This window comes from Octopus bimaculoides, chromosome 19 (genome assembly GCF_046866305.1).
Source record: "Octopus bimaculoides isolate indiv1 chromosome 19, ASM4686630v1, whole genome shotgun sequence".
NCBI lineage: Eukaryota > Metazoa > Mollusca > Cephalopoda > Octopoda > Octopodidae > Octopus > Octopus bimaculoides.
The window spans coordinates 30753793-30778138 of NC_142946.1; the positions used below are offsets into that span (position 1 = coordinate 30753793).

Sequence of the window (24346 nt, forward strand, 5' to 3'; positions counted from 1 at the left end):
TTATATTATAATGATGCTTCAAGGTGAAAAGGACATGATTGGACAATAAAATATACCTATAATGCTGAAAATTTTTTTATATAATTATTAATTTTAAGGATACAGACAAGTTGACTACTGTTACTGATAAACAATTTAATTATAACTTTTCATGTAATGCATTTTAGTTCAGTGATACATTTTCTAATCTATACTATAAATTGCAGATTCACTCTAGAACGGTGCAGTGGAATCGCATGAAATTCAGCACAGTGGCAGCATGGTCCGTTCATGTTCAGGAGATTTTTATTGCCCTCCAACTCCCATGGTTACCGAGATAATCGATTATTACATTTTAAGATAGGAATATCCCATTCAAAGTGGGGAGGGGCGATTTTGTTGCCTTTCCCATGTGCAAACTTTTACGAAAAACCAGCACAATAAAGATTATTTTTTTCCAAGTAATGTGGCTGGGTTTGTTTTTCGAAAATTTTAATCAGAGGCACAGAAAAAAAATAATTTCAATTTTTTGTGCATTAAAAAGCCAAAGCTGTTAGATGCTGGCGTACAGCGATCGATATATACGCAGTGAACGTTTTCTCCATTTGCGTGCAATAAGGCTTAAGGCAAGCGAGTGTAACATCGAAATAAGTTGAAAAGAATGCATGTGGGAATGCCGTTATAATGAATGCTCATTTAAATGTATTTTGCATGGAGTTGATGTACTTTTTAACAGGAGAGGAGTGCCTGCAGGCTGGTTCTTCTCAAGTTTATGCATTTTCAGGTTCAATGTGTTTCAAATAAGTACTGACAATTGAAGGTGATTGCAAAGACAAAGAACTACCTGTTCTTTTTTTAACAATTTTAACAGTGAGAACATTGAACAAAATATGTTATTGAAATTAATAGTTTGTACCTCAGCTAATTACTGTTGAGAACTGCATAATCCATGTGTCATGTTAGAGATGTAAAAGGCATTTTCGAATTTCATTATTTTCTTTAATACAGGCAATGCTGGATATTTCTGCTAGTAATCTACAAAATTGTATTGAAAAAGTCATCATCCTGTATCATATGTCTGAAAGTGCATGTTGATGTAACAATAAAAGTCTTCCTGATTAGGTGCAAGTTCTTCAGCTGCCTTGCCACTCATTTAACCAGCTCTTGATGTTATCTATCATGTTATTTCCCTGCCTCTTTATCTACTACCCACAACTCTTCCTTCCATGATAATATTTTCCAAACCTCTGCATCTTCAAAAATGGCCATAATAGATGCTTTTGTTTTTCCACAATGTTCAGTTGTCATCTTTCCCCTACTTGTAACACCCATTCATTTGTCTGATGATCCTCGGAAGAGACTCATAACATTCTCCTATAAAACCCACATTTCAAAGCCATTGATTGTGTTCTCTTCAAATTTGTTCAGAGTCCATGCTTTGCAGCAACTATAAATGCCTATTGGCTGAATGAGTACTCACACTAGTCTTGTTTTTAACTTAGTTGGGACACTTTTGCTAGTCTAGATGTTATTAAGCTTTTCCATTGAAAAAGTAAATGATCCAAATAGTAAATTTCCTATAAGTAAATTAAACTCTTTGTTAATTAATACCACAAATTCTACTAATAATTCTTCTAGATATAAAAATAAAACACAATTTTCTAGCATGACTAATCATAATGATAATAGCAATAACAATAATTATAAAACTATTCCACTTCATCTAAATGCTAAAAATAGTAGTGTTTATAGAGTAATCAATAATAAAAGTAATTGTAGGCTCTTTTAATCTAAAAGGTTGATAGGATATCATTTCATACAAATTTGTCATGTATAATAAATAAAGATACTCTCAGTATCTTCAACCAATAATATTCTACCAATGTTTCATTTTAGTAAAAGAATGCAGAAAAAGAAATATTTTATAGTATAATACCCCTTTCTCTTCAAATATAATAAAACAGGAACTGCAAATAGTCTTTAAAATTTTGGAGAAAATTTTACACCTCAGCAAATTATCTCACATCAAACTTAGAATCTATTATAGCAGGTATTGAATTACCATATGCTAAACAAACATGATTTTGACATTAACCATGATAAACATTATAAACATAGTAATAATATAAATAAAAACAATAAGAACAACTACATTGATGATGATGAGAAAGGTTTCAAATTTTAGCACAAAACCAGCAATTTCTGAGGGGTAGGGAAGTCGATTACATCGACCCCAATACTTGTTTTACTAACCCTGAAAAAGATGAAAGGCAAAGTCAACCTTGGTGGAATTTGAACTGAATTCTGTCAATACACTGCCTTAATAATAATAATAATGATTTCAAATTTTGGCACAAGGCTAGCAATTTCAAGGGAAGGTTAAGTTGACTACATCAACCCAAGTGTTCAACTAGTATTTAATTTATCAACTCTGAAAGGATGAAAAGCAAAGTTGGCCTTGGCAGAATTTGAACTCAGAATGTAAGGATGGATGAAATGCCGCTAAACATTTTGACTAATGTGCTAATGAGTCTGCCAGCTCTCTGCCTTAATAATAATAATAATAATAATAATAATAATAATAATAATTTCAAGAAACATGTCAGAGAAATCAGAATTGATATGTGAACAGAGCAAGCCCCAAAAACTGCTCTGCTGAGGACAGCTAGGAATTTTAGATTGGTACTTGGCTGTTGAATGTCTTCCATGATAATTAACAGCCAAGTGCCAAAGCTTATAATGTGTGGAAAGAGACACTGTGAGACCTCTGGCAGCAGGTTGCTGTCTGTTCTCACAGAATCAACCAGAGCAAACAAGACTGAGTTCCTTGAGAATTAAAAACTACTACTACTACTACTACTACTACTACAACAGCATTATTAATAATGACATTAATAACATAACATTTCTAATAATAAAAATAACAGTTGTTATGATATAGAGAAAAATGATATAACAAAGAGGAGAATGAAAATGGAAATGATAAACAAGATTTTTTTCTAGAGTTAATTCAAATACTAATTCGTAAGCTTTTTAAATTCAGATCTATTGCAATATTTTTTTAAATGGTATATGTAATGAAAAAGCACAACTTCTGATGAAAACATTTTAAATTTGAAATCGAAGGAAATAGCATTTAGCTTGAAAAGGTTTTAGTTAAAAATATGCTGGGCTATATTAGGGAAACTGAAGGGATTGTTTTTTATGTATACGAAGTACTGGAGATTATAAAAGCTGATCCAGGTTCTCTGATTAATACAAAACATGAGATTATTATTGTCAACATGTAATTACTTTTTCTTTTTTTTTTAATTATCCTAAATAGCAAAATAAAAATAGTGCAATTATTCATAAAATGAGAGATGATAAACTTAAATAAGAATAATATTAACAAGAGCAAAAATAATCATAAGAAATTTGTTGGTTTAGGATAATTTGCTTACACGATCTTATATGTTATGTTTTCCCAATATAACTAATAAATTTTTCAATTTATCTTGTATTATTATAATCTTTCATTCTAATTTACTTTTTCATGTATTATTTTAAGGTCTTAAATTTAATTTTATAGTTTATTTGTTTTTCTTAATTCATGTTTATAAAATCATTCTTAAATCTATTGAGTCAATATCTGAATACCTTTCTATGTACATATGTTAGTGTGAATATATGGGGATTTGTGTATATACATTCTATATATATGATTGCATATGTGTATACCATGTCTCTTTGTGCACACATTTTTTCTGTCTTTTATCTATTTTACTCATTGGACTGTGGTCATGCTGGGGTACTACCTTGAAGTATTTTAGAAGAACAAATTGATCTCATTGCTTACTTTAAGTGTGGTACTTATTCTACCTTCTCTTTTATTGAACCACTAAGTTACAGGGATGTAACAAACCAACACCAGTTAAGCATTGGTCAGAAAGAACAAACACAGACACAAAGGCACATGCACACACACACACACACACACACACATAAAACACAATGGCTCTGAGCCCCAAACCACATGGTTGTACAGTGACTTCTTAACCATACTGACATGTGTGTGTGTGTGTGTGTGTGTGTGCGTATGACATGTGAGTGAGTGTGTATGTGTGTGTACATACAAAAATTTAAATGAGAATCAAATCTTTATAAGCTATATCATATTGGAAACATAAAATTAATGTAGTTTTCAAAACGGTACTTTTATATTTTAAAAGTAATATTAAAATACAAAAACTGTTGTATTATATTGTCAAAATTTGCAAGTTCATATTGAAATCTATGATTTTTTTTTTGTATAGATTCTCAGATACAAAAACTAGAATTAGAAATATAACTGTCACATACATGATTCCTTAAAACATTCTTAAAGATAATATTTCAAAATTTAGAATATATCAAAGGATCTAAACTGTAATATAAATAAGAATTTCAAGACCTGAAAGTGTTTATAATTGTGTTACATAAATAAAAAAAATTTCCCATTAATGAAAGATTTGTGGATTTTTCTATAAACTCTCATCAAGAAAGACAGAACTATCAGTAAGATTATTCATACACAACATTCATAATTACATAGCATGACAAAATTCTTTTATATTAAGAGAAAGTTAACAATTGATCCTAATTCCAAATATAAACTTTTTTAAATATTAATACAATAAAGAGTTAAGGTACAGACACATTGAAAATGAAAATAGACCAGCAGAGGTATAAAACATCATAATATACTAGACATAATGTGATCCCAGATCAATCATCTTAAAAGATAGAGACACAAACAATATAGCCAAACAAATTCCATGCTGAAACTATAATTATCCAACAACTTTAGATAAAATCAGCATATAAATTGGTATTCTTGGAAGCATTGTTACATTATTAACTAGTAAACAATTAATCATCAATGCTGCAGTGAACACATCTGTACACATAACACTTTAATATATCTATGTGTATGATGTAATGAATATGCTCTCCACTTGGACCCACTTTTGCCACCTTTTACATGAGTAAACAAGAAAATAAGTTATTCAACAAAATAAGATATGAACCACTCAAACACACATATTGAAGATGTATTGTCAATATATAAATAGGAGTTAAGCATATTAACCATTCATCATCATCATTTAATGTCTGTTCTCCATGCTGGTATGGGTTGAATGGTTTGACAGGAGCTGGCAAGCCAGAGAGCTGCCTAGGCTCCATTTGTCTGCTTTGGCATGGTTTCTATGGTCAGATGTCCTTCCTAATGACAACCACTTTTGTACTGGATGCTTTTAACATGGCCACTTTTACGTAGCACTAGCACGGCCACTTTGATGTGACACTGGCATGGGCACTTTACATGATACTAGCACAGGTACTTTTATGTGGCACCAGTATGAGCACTTTTACATGGCACTGGCACAAGTGTTTTTACATTGCACCAGCACCCACAAGTCCACAAAACTAGAATCTCTCAGCTGAGAGAGGAATGGAGAGGACATATCTGTATGTATGGACAGCCACAATTTTACTTAGCTTGATGCGTCTTCTCAGGCACAGCAAACTGCTCAAAGTCTTGTCATCTCCTCTGTGAGGTCCAACATCTGACGATTCTTTCTCACCACTTCTACATGTTCCCTCCACAGTTAGAGATCAGCATTTCATGATGCAGCTGTCCTAATTCTTACACATCATACCAGCACAGTCTTCTTTGTTGCATGCAATATCTCATGCCTCTTGTACCTAATTTTTCTCTTAAATAATTTACACTTTGTTCACACTGACATTACCCATCCAGTTGAACATGCTTACTTCATTTCTTTCAAGCCTTTGTATATCTTCTGTAGTCATAACCCATGTTTTACTGTCATGCAGCATAGCTGTACATACATAGGCATTGTTCAGTTTGCCTTTCATGCTGAGGGAGAGGCCTTTTGTTACCAACAAAGGTAGCAGTTCTCTGAACTTTGACCAGCCCATTCGTATTCTAGCAACTAAACTTTTAGAACGTCCTCCTTGAGCAACTTAAAAATGAAATTCCCTTTCGAGTAAAATGAAGAAACTGTAAGTGTTAATTTAATTCAAGACAATAAATACATCACAGTGATACACAACATCAATCACAATACTTAAGGCAAAGACTGACTATCCAAATAAATATGAAACCAATATTAAATTTCAGTTTGAACTTTGTGAGAGAAAAAGTTAAGCATAAAATAACACCTAGTTTAAAATGGATACACAATTTATAAAACTGATGGAGAATATTCAAGTAAATAATATTGCATTCACCTTAGCTACAAATTTTTTCAGATGTAAGTCATAAAAGTTAAAACTATAGCAATATTACAAACATTCTGCACAAAAAAAAACAAAAAAACTTTTATATCCTGCTACAGGTTGGTATAGATAAATTATGTAGGGGAGGTTTAATCGATGTGTTCCCACGATGTAGTCCATGAGGCTACTAAAATGATATCTTGCCTACTACCGACTACTACTCTTTATAAGAGTTTGGCTAGTCCATTCTGCCAGGGGTGTCAATGACTCTTGCCACAACATCTCCCTCTTTGAGATTGACTTCTGTTTGAAGCTAATATTATTATTATTATTTTTTTTTTCTAGTATCTTTTACACAATATTGGCCAGGAATTTGAAATTAGAAATTTGATTATTTACACAATATTGGCCTTTTCACAAAGTATCGGCCTGGAATTTGAATTTTTATTCTTGTTTTTACATCATTACTTTTATATCCTGATGACTCATTATCACATGTTGTAACATAATTGTTACCCACCTCTTAGGTAGTATTGTTCGTTTTGCACACAGCATTCTTGTTTTCTGTTGTACTAAGTACTCTTGTTTTCCACTTGAATGGACTTTAGTGTGATTTTTTAACCCCAAAGAAGACATCTCTTCTAGCTGGTTAACATGGCACAGCTGCATCCGATATATTGAGAGTAGAGGAATCAAATCCTTATCACATTCTAGTGGCAGGACCAACACACAGTAATTCGAGCAACTACCATTATGGCAACTTATGTGTTCAGTGTGAATTCAATGTGGATCTAACACACCAACTCTCATTGGCCTCTGGCAAAACTCTTCAATGACTTCTGACGACTTGCCACCTTTTCACAAGACATGATAAGTATTTTACTGGTGGTACTTTGGCTGCCAAGCATGCAACCTTTACAAGCTTTTACCCATTTCTTGATAACAAATTAACTGTTTCATTGAAGCAAATCTCACCTGGTTTCTTCAGCAGAAAATAGTTACAGTATTTTTCATGTTCAGCAAGGAATAACTTACTTAAAAGTAGTCACACCTTCTTCCTGTCGTTCCAATTTTTATATCCTTCTTTGAAGATTTCTTTGTATCTTCTAAAATATGTAGAAAAAGTAGTACCTTCTTCTGGATTATAAATAAATTCTCCAATTGAATTTGCTACACTGTCTGACAAGAACGAACCTTTAGTATTTTCAGACTTCATTGCTTCCAGTAACTGTTGGTATTGTTGTAGTTGCTGTTGTAGGTGTTATTGTTGCTGTTGTAGTTGTTGTTGTAACTGCTGCAACTGTACCACACAAGCTAACAAATCTTCCATGTTAAATGATTTTTTCTTTGGTTCAAAACCAAAGAAAAAATTCAAATGTCCTATGCAAGCTTCAAATATCTCATCGCCACTTTTATATTCTGCCACAGGTGGTAATAAATAAATTATGCTGCAGAGGTTTAATCAATGTGTTCACATGATGTACTTTGCAAGACTACCAAAAACGCTCTCTTCCCTACTACTGACTATTACTCTTTATAAGAGTTCGGCTAGTCCATTCTCCAATCCGCCAGGGGTGTCAATGACTCTCACCACAACAAAAGCCAAACTTGCATCCAACACTCAACAATGAACTTTAGTAAGTTGCCCTAAGGAAAAATAAATACTTGTTCAGTGTTTCAAATCCTAAATACATCTTTCCTCATTGTCAGAAACATATTTCCTCAGATGCAGTCTTTTGACCATAACTGACAAGAATATGCTGACATTATAAATTGGCCAACAAAAATCTCAAATGGAAAACGCACACACACACTGGTTTAACCTGCAGGTGAATACACAATGTCGGTATCTCATTGCATGTGAGAAATTATTTTACAAGACATGTGCTATAATATATTGGTTTCAAATTTTGACACAAGGCCAGCAATTACATTGACCCCAGTGCTCTACTGGTACTTATTTTATTGATCCCAAAAGGGATGAAAGGCAAAGTTGACTTAAGTGAAGTTTGAATTCAGAACATAAGGACAGACAATATGCTGCTAAGCATTTTGGCTGGCATGCTAACAATTCTGTCTGCTCACCATCTTCATATGTTATAATAGTTTAATTATCATCTAAATTATGATATTATTTTGTGTAGTCATTATCCTGGAAAGCTGAACATTTATAAAGACAAAAATCCTGAGCCTGATGTTAGATAAAAAAAAAACTTCAATTCTGGAAATACAGATTATCCCTATAACAATTAAAGTTTTCAGATAAATTAACATGTGAACAAATAAATTCAGCAAATTTTGTCTAACATCCTGCCTGAACATTTGTAGGCTTTAGGATTATTGACCTAATCTGAAAGAGTCAAATATCAATGTACATTTATCGTTGTTTATCATGAGTGTTTGGTTAAAAAAAGAACACCATGTTAAATGAATCGGTGATAAATGAGTAATCAAATGTACAGGAAAATAGTTTTTTGTTATGTCTCAAGCTACTGCTATCTAGCACCTTTGGATGATCTCATCCTCATCGCTACTGTTATCTCTCAAGCTACTGCTATCTAGCACCTTTGGATGATCTCTACTCAACCGCTACATGATGGCTACTCAACCTCTCTACCATGGTTAGACTACCTCTATTTATGTCTTGGGAGATCCTACTTCTTTGCTTGGGGGCGTTGACACAACAGTTTTGTTCTGAGACCCCAAGTTGTCTTGAGTATTATGGATTGCTACTGAGGCATGCTTTTTGGTCCAAGCAGAATATTTGACTTGTGTTATCATAGATCAATTTAGGGTAAACATAACACAATTCACAATTAATGTACTGTATTATCCTGGACTAGTGATGAATGAATAATTGATAACAAGGATGTATGAATAATGTAAACAACACTGACCAGATTTAGGTATGTTCACAATTCCTTAAAAACATTTTCCTAATAATACAGAATCAATTTTAAAAGAAGGCATCCCTAAAATTTATAATTAATTTATATAAATATAAAATACAACTAATGTAACACAATGATTATAATATTCCACTTTAAAGCTCAAATAATCATTTCCTACATGTTCATTACATCATTTTAATATTTTGTTGCCTCTGAACTTGTAAAATAATTTATACAACATTCACTAATGGATTACAGTATTGTGTAAATCATTACTTTGTATATCATCACTCTTCTTTCTTATTATTATCATTATAATATTGCTGTTTTTCTATTACTTCATGTATAAGAATCACAGGAGGTCAGACACACTGCTACCAATTCTGACCTTTGTTATTGAATCTCAACCATAAATGTTGTACACTCTATTGTGTCTCTTTATGCAATATTAATATGCAGTAATTTTTGGGTTGAGATAAATGAAATAACTGTAACAAATATCGATTGTTTTGATAAGAAAATTCTTCTACAAGTTATTAATGAGCTCAATGGATTTTTGCTGGTCACCTTACAGTTGCAGTAAATATCAGTGTGAGTCTTAGCAAATAGCTTCAAAGAAAAGCATAATGCTTAAACATTTTAAAAATCAACAAAAAACGTCTTTAAAATGAAAACTTTGGTGGGTAGTATTAAAAAAGTAAAACATTCTTCAATAAAATTATTGATTATAACAGTAAGAAAATCAACGTCATCATCATTTAATGTCCATTTTCCATACTGGCATGGGTTGGACGGTTTCACTGGGGACTGGCAAGCCAGGAGGCTGCACCAGGCTCCAATCTGATCTGGCAATGTTTCTACAGCTAGATGCCCTTCTTAATGCCAGCTACTCTGAGAGTGTAGTGGGTGCTTTTTACGTGCCACCGGAACGGGAGCAAGTCAGGCAGCATTGGCATCAGCTGTGTTTAGATGGTGCTTTTTACATGCCACTGGCATGGGGAACCAGTCAGGCGGCTCTGGCAACAACCCATGCATTAATGGTACTTATTGTATGCCACCAGCACTGGTATCAGCCACAACTACAATTTCCATTTAATTGTTATTTGATTTGATTTTGATTTTTGATTTACTTGACTCAATAGGTCTCCTCAAGTATGGCATGTCACCCGATGATTCAAAGGTACTTTTTAAATGGGCTGGTTATGCGACACTGGTGTAGGCTATGATTGTGATCTTACTTTCCTTGCTGGGTCTTCTCAATCACAGCATATCTCCAGAGGTCTTGGTCTTTCGTCATTGCCTCTGTGAGGCCCAACGTTTGAAGGTTATGCCATGTCTTCCTGGGGTTCCCTCTTCCACAGGTTCCTTTCACTGTTAGGGAGTGACACTTCTTCACACAGCTCTCCTCATCTATATGTAGCACATGACCATACCAGTGCAGTCATTTCTCTTGCACACCACATCTGATGCTTCCTATGTCCAACATTTCTCTCAGGGCGCTTACACTTGTCAATCCTCAGTTTCCACGTCACCTACCAGATAAGGGATGAGGGGACCCTGTCAAAGGCTTTCTCCAAGTCAACAAAAGCCAAGTATAGGAGTTTATCTTAGGCTAGGTATTTCTCCTGCAGTTGCTATACCAGGAATATAGCACCAGGAGTGCTTCTACCTGGCACAAAACTGAACTGCATCTCATCTAAACAGACTCTCTCCCTAATTAGTTGGGCTATGACCCTCTCTGTGACCTTCATCACCTGCTCCAGCAGTTTGATATGCCTGTAGTTATTTCTATCTAAAGCATTACCTTTAACTTTCTAGTAGTTAACTATGGTGCTGCTACACCAGTCATTGGGTATGACTCCTTCGTGAACTACCTGGTTTACAATATGAGTGACTAGATATTTTAAGCATCTCAGCAGTGATTCCTGATGGGCTGGGGGCTTTTCCTGACTTCATATCCTTAATTGCTTATTCTACCAGGGTGCTATCTATCTGGGTAGCTGGTCCCTCAACTGGGTCAACATTTGGCAGGCTCTCCTCCCATTCATTCACTGTAAGAGTAATTCTGATGTTGTCCCCCTTTCTAACATTTTAGCCTCAATTTTTATCTAACTATCATCATATTTTTATCCCCCCATTGAATGATTTCTTCATTATCAAAGTAATTTGCTTTACAATACTGTAATTTAAATCTTGATCTTGAAACTAACCTCAGAGTACAGCAAATTAATTAATTGGTCTACAAATGTATTTCACCTCTAACCAATCTGAGCCTGTATGCAATCACTTGACTTACTACAAATAGTAACCAAATTTCCCTCAAATCACACATTATCTTACAAATGGAAGGATAGGATGGTTGTAGTTGAAACAGCTTTAACAACAGTTCTACTCAGAGATGAATAAGGACTAAACAATGACAACTGATACCATATTCTTAGGTATGTTTGTCAGAAAACATTCAGAAAAGTGAACTATTCTTCTGTGGCTCCAAGTTCTCATGCCTTCCAAACTGTAACCAGTCCCAAACAACTTTGTTAAATCTTCTGGTCTGAAACTGTTCAATTGAGATGTGACTGTAAGTAATACTTCTAAAAAATAAAACCACCACATCTGCTGTCCACTTTACCTCCAAACCCACACAACAAAACGTTTCTCTACCCATCCTCAGTTTCACCCTAATATACACATAGTTAAAAAACCTTGTTGACTGCATCATTTTAGTAAGGTAACTAGTCATGATTGTATCTCTTATATCCTTGAGTTTAGATATAGACTACACTGTAACAGTGTTATAACACTACAAAAACTAAATCAGTAATAAACATGTCACAAACTTATACCGCTTCTTAACGACTGCCTTCACACACCGCACTATATGTTGCACTGTCAGTACACATGCACCTTTATAAAGTTTAGGACAGTTCACTAGCTATCCCACAGGGGTGTCAGGATTTCACCACAACATCTCCCCTTTTTGAGCTTGACTTTCCTTGGAAGTCAATATTTTTCTTTTATTTATTATATATTTATTACCACCTCTCCCCGCTTTTTTTTTTTTATTTAATTCCCTGGGAAGAAATTGGAATATTTTTCTTGTTTGGGCTCTACTTGCAAAAGTTCTGTTTGTTTTCTTTTCCTGGTCGATGTACTCATTGGTTTGACTATTCTTTGAGGTACCAGGATGCCAAAAATGTCAAAGAAATTCCATTGGTTCTTCATGTCTTATTGTTTTTTCTGTAAACCGTTTTTTCAGTTGGTTCAAATGTCTTTTGTATTCCCACGTATTACCTTTCACCATGTACATTATTTTTCCTAAATGTTTACTTATTATACCTTCCCAACTTTCCTTTCTATTTCTGTATATTTAAAAAAAACTTTGTCTCTTATTTTGAAATAATTTATCTTATTTTCAGCGTTTTTCTCCATCTTTTCATTTCTTCCTGGTAGTAATTTGTCAAACACTGACCTGACTTTCCTGGCAGCGACATACCTGAAGTGGTTTTGGGGTTAGGTGTTATTTGGTAGACACTTAAGAATTGCGTCAGTGCAGAATCAGTTAGGAGCTCATTCCTAGATTTTTTCAGTGCCCTCTTGAATGTGTCTACAAAATGTTCCACTAGTCTATTCGATCTTGGATGGTGTGGCGGAGTAGTAATATTGCATGCATTTTGCAAAAGTTTTTTAAATTCCTTCGATGTGAACCGTGTTCTTTTATCAAGCACTATAGTGTCTGGGATGCCATATGGCACAAAATGTTCTTCCAGAAATTCCATTGTTACTTTGGAGGTTGGCTTACTACATTTACATTTATCTGGCCATTTTGTTCGTGTAACTATCCACAACTGTTAGATAATACCTTCCATTTAATGGTCCTACGAAGTCTATGTGTAATCTGAACCAATGTATGTCAGTCTTGGATCAAGGATGAATTTTTATAGGTGGTGATTTTGCTGTCAGGGCACAACCCCTGCAGGCTTTCACCAATTTTTCAATATCCTGATCCATATTTGGCCAGTTGACGTAGCTCCCTCGCGATTCCTGGATGTCCCGTGTGAAATTCTTTTAGCATAGGTATTACAACCCTCTGGGCGTACATAAATACATCATCACATATCGAATACCATTTTGAAACTATGTTACACTCGGCTACATGAGTTTTTGTATTTGTTTCTGACATCACTATTTTTTTCATTTTTATTATGAACACATCCTTCTCTGCTTTAATTTCTATTTCCTCTAAAGAGAAAGGTAGTTTATGTACTATGTTGCAGAATATATTTTTTATTTTGATTTCAGCTTTTAACACCACTGTTACTGTGTCCTCTAACGGTTCATTGTATTTAGGTATCGATCTTGACAGCCCATCTGCATATTCCAGCACTGCAATCAATTGGCTGTATGTGTGGGGATACCCTTTTTCAATTTATAAATTGACAACAGTGAGTGACGATCTGTCTGCCAACTGAATTTCTTTCCATTTATGAATTTGTGAATTTTTACCACAGTAAAAATAATGGGTAATGCCTCCTTTTCAATTTGGCTGTAGTTTTTTTTCAGCTGCCAACAATGAACGTGAAGTATGAATGATGGGTTTTAGGCTATCGTTTTCATACTTGTGCAAAATTACTGTTCCTATTCCACTTTCACAAGCATCTTATGCTACTACTATTTTTATATTTGGATCAAGGTGCGATAATGAGTTCTGATGTTAAAACTTTTAAAAATTTCTTCGAATGCTTTTTGGCCCCAGTTCGACCAATACCATTGAACGTCTTTTTTCAATAGGTTTGTAGTAACGCCGTGCGCATGCGTAGTCTCACACATACGTGGAATTAAACAACCAAGCGTTCCCGCTCAATTCATTCTCTTTCTTGCTGGCCAGCAATAGAGCATGGACGTGTCAAGCAGTGTCTCTAACATTCCAACCTGGAGACAGTCTCTTTACGTGTATAGCTGTCACTCTCCATCTTTCGGACTTACACTCGACAGCTCGCTCACATCTACATAACAACGTCCCAACAACTATACTCACACACATAGAAGCTGTAACAACAAGAGCTAAAGATGTATATATTTACAACCTAAATAAAGTGTTGTTTAAGTTGATAGTCTGGAGTTCAGCGTTCCGTTATATTCTATAATTTTATATAGGAAAGTCAGGTATACAACTAATGATGTATAACCAACTTTCCTATACTGGTGACCCCCGACGTGATTCGAACACGCAGCCCGCTGAGCTACAATAACCCACTTTCTTATAAAGTGGTGATTCGACGAAGAAACAAACGCAGCATGGACTCTGGACTACCAACCTATAACTGGTGAACCCCGACTAAAGAACAAATACGGCCATGGAGACTGAACTACGTATTGCCAACACCAACAAGCGCGGTTTTTTTTTATTCTCGCCTATGTTAGAGTGGATTTTTCCACTTTCGATAAACAGACAAGAATTACAGCCTGCGATATTTCCTATTGTGTACTAAAAAAAAAATTGGTATAAATCTCTCACGTGTTCTGACTTTCTTTCTGCTGTGATATCTCACATACATATAGACGGCCTGTCTTTTATTATGTTCCTATATGTCGCATTCACACTCTCACATACACATACATCTTTTATGCCACACTAAATAACTCTTGTTATTCATTTCATACGGTTGTCTTTTCTATCGTCTCATTACTGGTATTTACGAAATCTATGTTACCGTAGTATAACATAATTACTTGTATATCATCTTTGATATATATTTTGGTGTTCGACCGTGTGACACGTTTAAATAAAAGGAGTCCTCTGTTTGTCCATTCGTCACCATTTCTCCTTTTTGAGTTCGCACGGTCGTTCTTTCATCTTGGGTTAAGAAAATTTTTCTTCGAGGTTTTCGCTAATGGTTGTACAGAGATTTGTCTGTCGATCGTCTGTAAAAAGCGCACCTCTTCAAACACTCATCACCAAACAGCCTTTTCGCCACCAGCTTCGTTCAACCAAGATTACCACCGTGACGACAACAATTACTACTACCAACTACAAGCATTCCCCCCGACGTCGCCAAGTTTCAACTGACCCATTACCACTGTCAACATCATTACAGAACACAGCTATAGCAGTTCCTGCGCCGACGTCTTCATCAATGTACTGTCTACCACAATGTCGTGCGACAACAACCCCACCACCAGGACACACCAGATCAACACACTCGGTTTTATCGACTCTGTTAGAGTGGCTGTTTCCACTCACGCACAACAGTAAGAGCTAGCCGAATTGAATATTCCTTACCGGGTAACCGGTCACAACTAGCATTCCGACGCTCAACTATAGCTCTGCTACTTGACTACAACTTCCTGAGTACGGACATTCAAAATCAACTTGTGTAACTCTTATACGAACTGGTTTTCTCTATCTCGGTGTTTTGGGACTTTTCGCAGTCTATACTACAGACACTTTCACTTGTTCTGTGTTTTTTTTCTCACACACACACTTGTGCACTCATACATTTTCTTTCCTTTCAGTAAAAACAAACACTCAGACTTTCACATTCCGTGATTCCAGTTCCTGGACAGTAGTCATCACGATTTGTTTTCTCATTGTCTCATTTGTTTTTTACTAGGTGGCATTTACTGCCTATATTGCATGTTTTTCTTTCATTCCTTCATTTTGTACATTGCATGCATGTATCACACGAGTGTACATTTCATTTCTTTAATTTTTCTTTGTGTGTGTTTTGTGCTACATCTTGTGGGTGGTTTTCAGTGGCCATCCTGCCTCAGGCGTTCTAACAGATTTCATATTATCGTGCGTTTCTCGCACTGGCAAGGGAGCCCTGTAGTAACGCCGTGCGCATGCGTAGTCTCACGGATGCGTGGAATTAAACAACCAAGCGTTCCCGCTCAATTCATTCTCTTTCTTGCTGGCCAGCAATAGAGCATGGACCTGTCAAGCAGTGTCTCTAACATTCCAGCCTGGAGACAGTCTCTTTACGTGTATAGCTGTCACTCTCCATCTTTCGGACTTACACTCGACAGCTCGCTCACATCTACATAACAACGTCCCAACAACTATGCTCACACACATAGAAGCTGTAACAACAAGAGCTAAAGATGTATATATTTACAACCTAAATAAAGTGTTGTTTAAGTTGATAGTCTGGAGTTCAGCGTTCCGTTATATTCTATAATTTTATATAGGAAAGTCAGGTATACAGCTAATGATGTATAACCAACTTTCCATTGAGTTTTGCAAAAATTTCTTCCAGACTTGGTAATGGGTAATTGTATGTCATCAAATATTCGTTCAAACTTGTTGAAAAGTCAGCACATACTTGTATTTTATTATCTTTTTCTTTACATAAACAGGTGTTTATCTCCAAGCTTTTCAAGTCTATCCAATTCCTCTTTGACTTGATTCAATGCCATGAAAGGTACAGCTCGCTTCGGTTTGAATACTGTTACAGCGTTTTCTTTCACATGAAATTTTAATTTTGTCTTGGTGCACATACCTAATTCTGCAGAAAAAACATGAGGAAAAAATTTTTCTAATTTCCTTTTTAATTCCTCCGACACCTTATTTGAAACTGGCATAAGAGCCGTTTACATTATTACAAAAAATATTTATAGGGAGGTTCCATAAATCAAATAGTTCCATCCAGCCTGTGCCAAATAAGTTTGTCATTTTTTTTAAAACATAAACTTTGGTTTTCAAAGTTTTTCCATGAAATGTCACCACACTTATCATTTCGCCCAAAAATCGCAATTGTTTCTCTGAAATACCTTGTGCAATTTTCAAAGATTTTTTCAATGTAGGCTTTCCTATTTTTCTCCATGTATCATCATTAATTATCATGATATCGCTACCTGTGTCCAACTGTAGTCTCGTATTCACATTGTTTATTTTTATGGAGATAAATTTTCTTTTTTGTGTCACGCTTTGCATTTGTGTTGACAATATTTTTTTCATTCAACCTTTTTTGTTTTACGCAACAATGTGAATTGTGTTCGATTTTTCCACATCCAAAACATTTTAGATTTTTAAAAGGACAGTTTCTTTTAAAATGTATGTCTCCATATCCATAGCATGGTTTGGGTCTTGACTGTTGTTTTTCTCTTTACTTATCTGTTACAGATTGACATGTATGTATATTTGAATAATCTTTTTCGATTTTATTCTGTGTCCTGTCGTAAATTTATAATCCTTTGGTGTTCTTCAGCCACTGCCTGTATAGTTAGTTTTGAATCTTGTTCTAGTTTTGTTAATATCCAAGCCCGTATCTCTGCATCTTTGCTTGCAATTAATCCTTGTACAAAGATTAGACATTTGAACATGTCCAGGGTTAATTCATTTAGTTTAAATTTTTCACATTCTCTGTTTACGATTCTGGCATACCTAACAAAATCTTCAGTTTCTTTTCTTTTTTCAAATTCAAGTACTCTCAACGAATATTAGAGAACTTCTTTCACTGAATATTTTAGATAACAGGTTAATTGTTTCCTCGGAACAAATTTCGGATGGTTTTCTCGGTAGGATGTAATTACTATACTTTTCATGTTCTGTGGGTGATAAGTTTCTTAAAAGAAGTCGCACCTTTTCGTCTGTCCAGTTTCTACATTCTCCTTCTGAAGTATGCAGAAAATGTAATCCCTTTCTCCTGGTTATAAGTAAATTCTTCAATTGAATTAGCAGCCCCATCTGTTAGAAATGAACCTGAAGCATTTTCAGACTGCAACAATAATTCCAACAACTGTTGATTTTGCTGTTGTAGTATCTTTTGTTGCTGTTTCTGTTGTTGTTATTGCTGTCGTAGTTGCCATTGCAACTGTTGCTGCTGTTGTTGTAGTTGTCGTTTCAGCTATACCACAGAAGCTAATAGGTCTTCCATGCTAAGAATGTCCACAGTGAGCTTCTAATGTCTCGTCACCACTCTTATATCCTTGAGTTTGGATATAGACTACACTGTAACAGTGTTATAACACTACAAAAACTAAATCAGTATCAAACACGTCACAAACTTATATCTCTTCTTAACTACTTCTACGACTGCCTTCACAAATGCGACTGCACACACCAAACTGTACGTCGCACTGTCAGCATGCATGCACCTTTATAAAGTTTAGGACAGTTCACTTGCCATCCCACAGGGGTGTCAGAATTTCACCACAACAGTACCTCACCTATTACCCTAAAATAATGCACTTTAGAACCAACTTACATCCTCACTGAATTCTTTACTTCTTTTCTCTCTGAAGATTAATACAAATTTCTGGAAACATGCAGCATGTATCTAGCAGACCTCTGATCAAAGGTGATCAAAGCATGACTTCTTAAATGTTATTTAAACACAGTGTACATTTAAGACTACATTGCCCAGTGTGCTTTTCCGTATTATTTAACCATGAGGTCAGTCATAATTCACCAGACCTCTGATAAAAAGTATTCCAGGTATAGCAATGTCATCTTTTAAGATACTGTGTGTCCAGGATTGCAGTCACCAATGTATCTACCTTTTTCAAGATGAAAATATGTGATAAGAAGGCAATCAGCTGCTATTTCTAGCTGATTTACGGACCATGTAGTGACTTCTGTATCTTGGTTTTAATTTTGTCAAAATAAAATCAATAACCTGGGAGAAGCTACAAGGCCATGGACATTATAGTTCCTCCTTGACAAGAATAAAGTAAAATCTTGTGTAGTATAGGCATGACAGTGGTGGTTAAGAAGTTATATTCACAGATTTGATCTAATTGCTCACTTTCTTTGGTAAGTGTCATTTACTCTAGCCTTGGGTCAAGCAAAGCTCTGTAAGCAGAATTGTGTTGACAGAAACTGTAGAGAAGTTTGCTGGCTTAAATGTATCTGTTCTTAGGTGGTAGACTGAGTCTGTCAGTTTAATACAACTCAGCTCTTGGGTAGCTTAACAGGATTTATCACTGATTTATTTAGATCAAGTTAAAGATAAGTTAGTATCCTAACTAACCGTTTCCTACAACTATAGTAACACTTCAGTTGTGCCTTTTTCCTACCCTAACTAGTCTCGGAGAACCTATAATAGATTAATTAGGTGATCTCCTCCCAGTGAGCTAAAAAAAAAAAAAAAACCTTAAAAAATGAAAGATGAGAAATATTTTAAACTAACATGGATTGTGAGTAAGCTGAATTGCTAAGAGTAGAAAGTCATATATACACTCTTGAAATCAACATTCCACAAACACTCCTTTTGGTGAATTGTTAACACATTCATGCTGAGGCCAGAAAATGATATAGAACAGAGTCAGGTGAAAAAGTCCAAATGATCAGCTGAAAAACACAAAATTTCAACTGATACTCAAGGGAAAGGTCCAGATAGTTAGCCAAAAAATGCAGATAGTCAGCTTAAAAGTCCTACTATTCAGGTGAAAACCTCAGATGGTTAGCTGAAAAGTCAAGATAGTCAGTTAAAAAGGCGAGATAGTCTACCAAAAAGAACATGAAATTGGCTGAAAAGCCCAAATTAATTAGCTGAAAGGTTCAGATGGTCAGCTACAAAGCTCAGCCAGTCAACTGAAATGTTCAGATGATCAGCTAAAAAGTCTGATGGGTTAGTAAACATACACTTAAACTACAAAACAATGTTCTAAATTTAGAATTTCACAATATGTGAGATGTATTGAGGGAAGATTTGTATCATTTTAAAAATACAGTAAAAAAGATTTATATGTTTGAAAAACTTGGTGGAAACTTGTTAAAAATTATTACAGTTACATTTCAATATAACAATATACACATACCCACAGGTAAACACAGACAGGTATGCTCACGTGCACACACACACACACGCAGAAAGACAGATATACAGTCACAGAGATACATACAGATAAAGAACAAGCAATGTAATGTTAATGATTCTCTTATTGTCAACCACAAAATGTGAAAGTTTTGAGTAGTAAAGTTCTTGGTATTGATGATTAAAAAATTCATGACTTGCATAAAATCCTTCTAATTACCAAAGTTCTATGTGACTTTAACAAAAACTCTCTAATTACCAAAACATACAGCTGAATTATATTGATTTCTGATTCTGATGTTTCATGCACTTCATCTAAGTGTAACTTAAATCTACATTTGATCAGTGATATTTTAAATGATTACGGCATCCCCATTACTGGCCAAAGATCAATGTCTACATCAGAAATTAAAACTGAAATATTTTCTGAGGTAAAATTCTCAATTTTTCATCCACCCTCATCACCAACAGATGCTGTACATTGATAACAGATCTTTTTTTGGATAGTGAAAACTCAATTTTAAACATTGACAACCTTTTCTTCAAAATATTGGTTTTTACTTTTCATTCCAGTATAAAGTCTAAGAGAAAGGATGGGAGTTACGAAGTGTAGGATGGTACAAGGAATACAGTCAATGACAGAAACAGAGAGAAAAGGAAGGGAGAGATAGAGAGATGAAGAAAGAAAGAAGAGAAAGATATCAAATCATTTGCTACAAACTGAATCATTTGTTGATTGCTTGATCGTTTTGAAAGCTAAGCATCAAGGACCAAAAGCAGTTGGAGGCTATGAGTTTGTCAATGGAGATAAAAACAACAGCAGTAACATCATCATCACCATTATCATCAGTAGTAGCAGCAGGAGTAGAGTCATCTTTGCAGCTCCTCCTTCAGCTGAACTACTTCATATAGTCTATTGTCAATAGATATCATGCAATAATAGATTCATGCACAGAAACTGCAAAGGAAATCTACATACCTCGTATGCTGTCTGATTTTTTTCTATTTCTATATATCTGGTTTCCTGCTTCTAACTAACAGCCCAGCATGAACATTATTACATGATGTTCGCTGAAGTGTAATGAATCACTGCCTTACATAATATTTCAGCTGATGAATGGCCAGAAACAAAAGCCAGCATTTTGACACCAATACTTGCAATCTATATTCACAACTAAATAAGCCAAGAGCCATAAATATAAATAAAGACCAGAAATTTGGCTGTAGTAATTGTATTGTTTACTATGTGAACATAAAAATCTATTGTAGACTGAATAAAAGTTATCAGTTATAATGATAATGATGTAGACTTAATTGAAAGAAGGGAAAAACTTAGAGGATAACATGAAGCACAGAAAAGAGATAATATCTACATATATTTGGAAATGATTATAACATTGTACTATCATAATCACTCTTTTATCCAAAAATAAAATCATGGTGTAGATTATAAAATTAAATTAAATAAGCCATTCCATAATGGTGTTAAAAATACAGAATTACAAAATCAGACTATTTCCTAAAGTTCTTTTTAACTATATTCAAAAGCAATATCTTAGATTTTCTTCATAAAAATTTTGCACAGTACAATGTGTGTGTGTGTGTAAGTGTGAGAAGTAGAGAGAGAGAGAGAGCATATATGCATAATGTGTATAACATGATTTACCAACAATTTTTGTGTAACAAGCAGACCTAACTCTGGGCCTGTGCATTATTTGAGACACTATGGAACCAGACTCATTTCATCTGGGGAACAGATGATGATAGTTGGATGGGGCCAAATCAGGAGAATAGGGAGGGTGATCAAACAATTTAAAGCCACAGTCATGTACACCAGCTATTGAAACTAAGGACTTGTGTGCTGGAACATTGTTCTGGTGAAATAAGAACCCTAAGTTTTCCTGGGTATTTGGTCTTGATACCCTTTTGTAACTGCCTTGGCAAATCAGTATAGTATTCTCCATTGATGCCGTGAACTTTTTGAAGGTAGTCAATAAACAATGCCTTTTGCATCTCAAAAAACTGAGGATATCACCTTCCCTGCAGAAGAAATGACCTCTGGTCTTCTTTGAAGAAGGTGAGGAGGGGGTGTTTCCACTGCATAGATTGTCTCTCTGTCTCTGATTCAAAGTAAAGAACTCAACACTCATCCTGGGTTAGAAAACATTGAAGAAAACCAACTGAATCCACCTCAAATAATGCCAGATTTTCCTGTGATCTGATCAGATGTCAGAAGATGTGACACCCACTGAGGAGAAATCTTTGTTATGTCAAGTTCACAGGATATGCTAATAGCATTGGCTATTTCATTTAATGTCAATCACCTATCATCCCTCACCATCCTGTCAAACATATTTCATTCTATATATAAATGTTGATAGTATAGTGTCACCTCACCCCCCTACTAAACCTACCCCATCATCTTTTCACTTTGTCACTTAGAGCTGACATTACACTGTCCCTTTAATTGCTCATTCCCACAACACTGACTTCTTTGTTATTCCTTTATCACCCGCTCACAATTATAAAATTTGTCCTCCCAACTTTAACTTCTCTCAACACCTCACCTAAAGCCATTACTCTCTTGCTCCTGTTCTCCCTTTTAGTGGTGGGGTGCTTTTTAGTCTTGCAACGTAAAAGTGACCTAACTAATATTGATGATCAGAAGAAAACAACAAAAAAAAAAAACATCCAATATATTTTGTAAAGTAGTGTTGGAACAGAGTGGAGACAAAATAAGGTTGAGAGGATGCTTTCGTTCTGCAATGGAATATGACAACCTTTCTACTGGTGCATGGAAAAATGCAGCTAGTACACTCTGTAAAGTGGTTGACGTTAGGAATATCATCCAGTCATAGAAACTATGACAAAACATGTTTGAGCAAGATCTGGCTGTCTGATGTGTTGGATCTTGTTAAAATGTCCAGCCTCTGCCAGCATAGAAGGCTGATGTAAAGTGATGATGATAATGATGGTGATAATAAAAATAATAATGGCACATACATACTAACAGTAAATAAAGACAATAGTTTGGTATGTCACAAATTGTTGTGTTTCTCCTTCAGTTCGTTCTTTATTATTTTCACAGGACTTCAAAGCAGAAGCGTCAGCATTCTGATAAAAAAATTCAATTCCATAAATAACTGTATGGTGTCATCCTTCATGTCGAATTGTATTTAAAATAACTTTGAATGCATAATATACAAAAGAAAGGTGTTCTAAATACAGAACACAAATTAATAGAGAGATATGGAGGGAGGGTTTGTTTGTTTGACTGACCGACCGATCTATCTATCTATCTATGTGTGTTTGCATGTATGTATGCATACACACAAGCACAAGTCTATTCTTATGTATGCATTTCCATGTTAGCATAAGTTAGATGAATACAGATTGGGACATTATTTCACTGCTGGATACTTTTGTAGTAGCTAATACTTACCTATTTTTTCATGTAATGTATCTTTTATATTTCATCCATTACAGAGCTATGGAACATTTTGTTGGTACAGAAGGTCAATAAACCTGATATTTTTTTACTCAACATTTTAATGAGAAAATGTAGAATGTAAACATTCACAAACACACAAACGTGTGAAGAATATTACAGCTTCATATTAGAAAGAAAAAGTTGGTTATGTATTTCCGCTAAAATACTTCAAAACAAAAACTTCTGAATAGAATCAGTTAAAAATGATAAAATCTCCAAAAATGCATGAAATAATTGAAATATTAAATGATTATGGTTGCACCATGGACATGGTAGTACCCTCCATAAATAATATAGTTATTTTTCTCCTTCCATGTCAAAAGAATAGTCAAGATTTCAATAGCAAGACAAAGAAAGAATTCTTTTATGTAGACAAGTAATTCAAGATGAAACCTATCTCTTTATGTGTTGAATGTCATACCAAATAAAAAAAAAGTATATTATAAAAACAAAAAACATAAATGTTTCATATCAATAATCAATAATATTTACGATGACACAATGTTTGTTACACATAAGGAAAAACAAGTAAAAAAAAGTGACATTGAAAGGAAGTAGTGATGTGTTTCTAAATGGGGATTGAAACCAGAAATTACAGTTTTACTGAGAATATATTTTTATAGCAAGGTTTCGTAAAACCAAGTTAATGTATAGTAATGGTTGGTAGTTACATTTAAACTGAATGTAACAACTGGAGACCTTTAATATATTTTATTTGGAGCAATGGTGTAATAATAAACTTTGGAGAAAGATAAAACCAGTTCACTACCAGCTTTTTGTTGTTCAAGAACAGAAAGTTGCTACTAAAATAAAGCACATTAAGTTGTATAAAGTATGTTGTGGAAGGTATACTGTGTAAGATATGCTCTGGAAGGTATACTGTGTAAAGTATGTTGAGTAAAAAATGCTGTATAAAGTATCCAGGGCTGTCGCATGACTTTTAGAGCCCCGCCCCGAAACTTTTT

At 34.7% G+C, this 24346-nt stretch overlaps 1 protein-coding gene across 12 annotated transcripts in view; it reads right to left on the reverse strand.

The window, feature by feature from the left end:
- Positions 1 to 24346, reverse strand: part of LOC106871878 (popeye domain-containing protein 1-B) — a 527623-nt gene that overhangs the window by 312515 nt on the left and 190762 nt on the right. The gene's annotated exons all lie outside the window — the stretch shown is intronic.